The sequence below is a fragment of the Micropterus dolomieu genome, linkage group LG02 (genome assembly GCF_021292245.1).
Source record: "Micropterus dolomieu isolate WLL.071019.BEF.003 ecotype Adirondacks linkage group LG02, ASM2129224v1, whole genome shotgun sequence".
In the NCBI taxonomy this organism is placed as follows: domain Eukaryota; kingdom Metazoa; phylum Chordata; class Actinopteri; order Centrarchiformes; family Centrarchidae; genus Micropterus; species Micropterus dolomieu.
The window spans coordinates 16,988,714-16,995,052 of NC_060151.1; positions in this window are offsets into that span (position 1 = coordinate 16,988,714).

The following is a 6,339-nucleotide window of genomic DNA, read 5'->3' on the forward strand; positions in this document are numbered from 1 at the left end:
TGTGCATGTAATAGGTTTGCAAAGTGAAAAAGCCCAAAGTCCACCCCAAAGGGAGTTCCCATCTCCCACAGAAAACACTGCTCTGAACTGCCTGAAAACGGCTCAATTGTAGTCCAGCCTTTACTCCCGTGACCTATCTGTGTCACTATTAGTAACACGCATCATAATGCTCGCCTAGCAGCTCGTTGGGCACACCCTAAAAACCCTGGTGGAGAAACACATTGAGCTGCAGCACACGGTGACAAGACATCAAGACTTTCAACGAAGATCAAATAGAAGTGAGATGCTTCCCTCTGTAGCTAAAACGAAACGGAGCGTTCAAAACGCAGGGCGATGTGCAGTATGACAAAAATATGGTGTTTATTGAAAATTAAACCATGTAAACCTATTCTGGTACAACTCCTAAATAAAATTATGAACCTGAAAATGAGCGGAATAGTCCAGTTGCCCTTGCCCTTGCGTAATATGACCACTTTAAGGCAGCACCTAATGATGAAAAAGTTTTTCTGTAATCTTACTTTCTTACATTTTCTCTTTGAAATACTTCTGAATGGACAGGACACATTCACAACCAGCCTTTTGATGAGGGGTTTCAAGTAGACACAGCAAGCAGTATTAAAGTATTTATGTAAACTGCTGTCTTACTTTATGACAACTCTACTTATTCATCAAAAAAGAAGGAGAATAAACACATTAATAATTCTTCTGTTGTATTATTTCTACTTGATGCTCCTGCAGTGTTTTTCCTTTTACCCAAACTTCATCTTCTACTTTACCCCCTCTCACAGTGTGTGTGTGCATATAACATCCTTCATATGCACTGAGGGGACGAGTTACTGTATCAGGTTACCCAGGAGGACTCACAGATGAGACTGCTAGGCTTGATTTAGTCAGGCCCTCCTGATTGGCAGCAGGTTGTTAATGGTGAGTCATTGGAGGACAGATCAATGCTGACAGATCCCAGAGCAGAACTCTCAATCCTGACGGAGGTGAGACGTCTCCCTCATGCCTGCCAGCTTGTTAAAAATGAAGTAGATGATTAACCATACGAACTTCCTCAGCATCCATTTTTCCATTTTAAAATGAGCATTTACAAACCTGACTGATGCAACAGTGGACTAGCAAGTGGTTCAGGATTGATTTCAAATTACTATCCAGACCACTATTAGGTTGAATTAAGAACATTTTACGAGGATTGTTCAGCTGCTCAGAAGAATGACTGCAGCACATAATGATGAACTGTTGCACTATGACTTCTGTTAGCTGATTTTTCCTGTGAAAGTGTCACGCTCACTGCTGGGAGCTCAGTATGTTTAATGCGACATCATCATCAAGCAATGATCCCTTTCTAATTTTGTGTAAATGTCCGTCGTTTAACAAGAGTCTGCCATCTGCTGATCTCTGACCCTTGCTGGTTTTTCAAAGCAGATTAACTTTTATGTGCTTTTATTACACAGTAATAAAATGTTGGTGTAGCGAAGGATTCTCTGCTCTTGTCTGTTGAATGTTTGTTTTTTACATTTACAGAGACGATAAGAGAGATTCAGGGGCGACTGGTCCCACTCACACCACCTCCAGTAATGAAAAGGTGCTCTGGAGCTGTTTAATTAGACCGACTGTAGAGACAAATGTTGGTTTTGTGCATCGTTTGGCATTTCCAGCCAGTGATCTTTTTTAGGTGCCTTAACATGACATAAGTTGTGTGGGCGGGAGAATCGATGAGAAAATTTTACGGATATTACGGAGCACCTATATTCTATAAGCCCCATTTGCAAATGTGTGTACAGTGCTCCTTCCATGCACGTTGTGTTCAGGGGTTACAGTGTGGTGTCCTTCTGCCCACTAAGATAGATTATTGTGTCAGCACACTGCCAAGTGCACAAATGTGGAAATATGGACGCCATCTGTTCATGAGAGGCAGCACCAGCTCACTGTGCCCCACCTGAGGACTGATCTATCCATCTATCTATCTATCCATCTATCTATCTATCTATCTATCTATCTATCTCTGTTTAGAACTCCTGCAGGTATCCTAGATTAATTTGCTAGGCACCCTTTGCGCACTATAAAAGATCCCCTTCTGAATATTTTAAGTAGGCTACATTTATTTAAGTACAAATTTGAGGTACTTGTACTTTGAACGAGTATTAGCATGTAAATCATTCTACTTCTACTCGACTACATTTCAGAAGGACATATTGTACTTTTTACTCCACTACATATTTCTGACAGCTCTAGTTACTTTACAAATTAAAAATATTTTCACACAAACATGACAATGAACAAATCTGAAATGATTAATTAATTGACAGAAAAGTCATTTTGACAATGGTAATTTTTCATGCAAAAATGTCAGTTTGAGCCTCTAAAATGTTATGATTTGCTGCTTTTCCTTTTTAATTATTTTAAGAATTTCAATTTTTTTTAATAATTTCAAGGTTGGGACTGTTGGTAAATGTGATGGTGTCACTTTAGGCTCGGATAATTGTGACAGCATTTCTCACAATTGTTACAAACCAAACAATCAAAATAATCAGCAGATTAATCCATTATGAAAATAATCATTAGCTCTAGTCTGAAACAAAAGTTAAAAATGAGCTCCACCTAAACCAACAACAGCAGTAAAATCCTGCTTTTACATTAATGCTTGAGTAATAATAATCTCATGATATAATATGTAATGGAATAACAGTCACAGGGAATGGTTTTCTGCATTGATTAATTTTTACTTTTAATACTTTAAGTACATTTTCCTGATTATACTTACATAATTGTATTAGGTAACATTTTTAATGCCACACTTCTACAGGTAATATTTTTACAGTGTGTATTAGTACTTTTACTCAAGTAAATGATCTAAATACTTCCTCCACCACTGTTAAGACATATACAAATACTCTATGATATGGTTTTCCCCACGAAAAGTTCAAATAAGTGGTAAAAAATTCTTCTGCTCCTTTTCCCTCATTGGAAACTCAACTTCACTGTAAAGTCTATTGCCAGTATGAGCACTGGAGACATACTGAACCCCGATTGGCCCCAAAGTAGTTGTAGTGTCACCAAATCAGATCAGCACTGCCTTTCTGTTCTGTTAGTCTCTACAGAAACAAGTAAAAAAACAAATCTGTTTGTGCCTAAAAGGTGTTATGTTTGGACAACGAAATGAGGCTTCTTAAATACTTAAAGGGCTCCAGTAAACAATAAATGTATTTGATTTGTTCAGTTATTAAACCTAGCTATAGAATGAACTCCATGCTACCGTGAAAGAGGCCTTAACGTCATGGGTTGTGGCTGGAAAAGTTGGCATGGCATTTTTTAAGCTTTAAAAAAATGACCAATAGGTCTTTTTGAAAATCACAAGTGCAAATACCATAAAATAGTGTTGTAGTCAAGACCGCCAAAACCGAGACCAAGTCAAGACCAAGACCAGAGTTTATCGAGACCGAGACAAGACCAAGACTTTTAGGGGCTGAAAGCAGTCGAGACCAAGACCAAGGGAGGGCGAGACCGAGTCAAGACCAAGACCAGTTCCCTGCATTGCATGGCAGGCAATAAAATGTGGAACAAGATCACAGGTAGTTCTCAAATTGATCTGAAAGATCCACATTCCCATTAAAACACCCACATACGACTAAGAGCCGAAATCAACGTAAGCATCGCCACCATCGACAAGACCGAGTACAAATGCGGTCGAGACCGAGACAAGTCCAAGACCATCAAAAAGTGGTGTTAAGACTGGTCTTAAGACCAAGACCAGTCTCGAGTACTACAACACTACCATAAAAAATCTATTAATAGCCCGGGCCTTTATTTGTTATTTTTTGCTTCAAAAGCTTATTTTCATGTCTCTAGTTTACCATTCCGGTATATCTGGATGAATTTTTCTGTGGTGATCATTGTTTCGGAAAATGAACTGAACAACTGAATTGTGGAGAATCTGTACAATGGTTATGCATGTCTTTAATTACATACTCTTAAACATTTATCTTTGTATGCACGATCTAAGCAGCTTAGAATTAGGCCTGTGTAAACAGTAAAAGTGCAACATACACACTGTAGTCATCATGATGCGAGACACGCCGGTCTGAGTCCTGTGAGATGCTTTGTTGGTGCTAACTTTAGCCGCCTTCAGTATCGATTGGCCAGTAGGTGGGAGATAGAGGCCCGGCAGAGGATGCAGTGATGTTTCCTCCCAGATGGACGTCTGTCTGCTGTTTGTCAGGATCCATCACACAGCAGATCTGCTGCTGAGGCAAGAAAACACAACATGTTTGTGGAGGGCATGAGCTTAGTCACTGACAAAGAGAAAGAAATGCAGTCTCTTCTATTGCAATGTGAGCAGTGCCATTGTGTATCAGCACTTTTACTGCCTATTTGTGTGTCTGCAGACATCTGCCATATTAAGGTTTTTCTAATTAGATGTAATTAAATTTTGATTTTTATTTCAGATTTGTTAGTTAGTTAGATAAAGATAGATAAAGATATAAATTAAGTCCCCTTTTATGTCTGCCTTTAAACAAAAGTGACCTGACCCATTTAACATATTTATTTGTTAATGTATGTGGTGGAACATAACTAAGTACATTTAGGCTACTACTACTAAAGCTGGGGTTGGCAATTTATTTCAGAAACATTTTTTGTTATATTTGTTAACAGAAGTCGGCACGAGTAAACACAAACACATGAACACTGGAATGCAAAGGACATCTGCTGTCACTTAGGTGTACCCGAGTACACAAACAGATGCTGCTGTCATGTGTTGCTAACACAATTCTTACAGAGTGCGCCTATGACTGGTGTGTTTGCTACAGTGTCATGTTTTTTAACATCACAACCGGACTGTTTACTTAACATCTGACCTAAACTCATTAAGTCAATCATCAGTGACCACTGTTTACCTGAGCTGTGAGCAGTGGTGGAAAAAGTGTTTAGATCCTGAAACTTAACCAAAAGTACTAACACCACAGTGAAGATACTCCGTTACAAGTTCTGCTTTTTAAAAGTAAGAATAATCAGGAAAGTAAAGTAAAGAATTAACAGTAAAAGTATTGAATGCAGAAAAAATGCTCCCTGTGACTATTATGCTATTATATAATATATCATTAGATAATTATTACTAATGCATTAATGTGAAAGCAGGATTTTACTGCTGTACTTGGTTGAGGTGGAGCTCATTTTGAACTATTGTACAGGACTATAATGATTATTTTCATTATGGATTGACCTGCTGATTATTTTCTCCATTATTCGAATGGATTGTCTATTTTGTAGAAATTCTGAAAATATTGAGAAATGCCATCAAAATTACCCAGAGCCCAAAGTGACACCTTCACAATGCTTTGCAATGTCTAAACCTCAAAATTATTCCAAACAATTTTAAATTGTTAAAATAATTTACAAGGAAAGTCAGCAAACCCTCACATTTGCAAAGCTGGAACGATGCATGACATTTTAATAAAAATTAAATAGTTGCCATTTAATTTTTTGTCTATCCATCAATCGTGTCAGCTGTTGCCTATTTTCATATTTTTTGTGTGCAAGGATTTTAATTTGTACAAGAACTAGTGCTGTCAAATATATGTAGTACATGAAAAAGTGCAATATTTCCCTCTGAATGTAGAGGAGTAGAAGTAAAAGTACCACCACTGGTTATCATTATAGGAATAATGTCAAAGGTCAAAAGTCAGCTTGTCCACGTACGTCACTGATTGTAAGCCACCAGTCGATCAGTAGGTTTTTCAGCATAACAAGCAGCAAATTAGCTGTTCCTTCCTCCATCATTAACATACTGAATCTGCCAAGCTGTTATGTAGTTTTCTGGATTCGTGCCCATGCCAGAAAAACACACAGAAATGAATCACAAACAACAGCTCATGATATTAAATTATATTTTGAGTGATGGTAGCTTCAACAGAGCCAATATCATTCAGGACATGAGTCAGATTATTATAATTTAATACTGTATGTTGAGATGTAAAGTGACACGATCACAACTTTGTATTATCCACAATAAGACTTACAAAGGAATTATAATAAAGCCTTTTTCCATTTATTGAAAGTGATGCACTTTGGCTCAATATAACTATCCGAATGAACACTGAAACCATCAATTTTGTAACTTGCTAGCCTTTTCTGCATCTCTCAGTCTCGCTCATTGGGTGGAGTTTGCTCAATTACCTTAATAATCACTGATTTGCCCATAGAGTACACTCTATCTGCTGGGGAAGACCGTGAGATGTGGTTGAAAGTTCTGGTCAAAACTAGTAAAAGATTTTTTATTTGTCTTTTTGTTGGGGAAGGGGGGGGGGGGGGGAAAGGGGTGTTTATAATGTTAAGAAT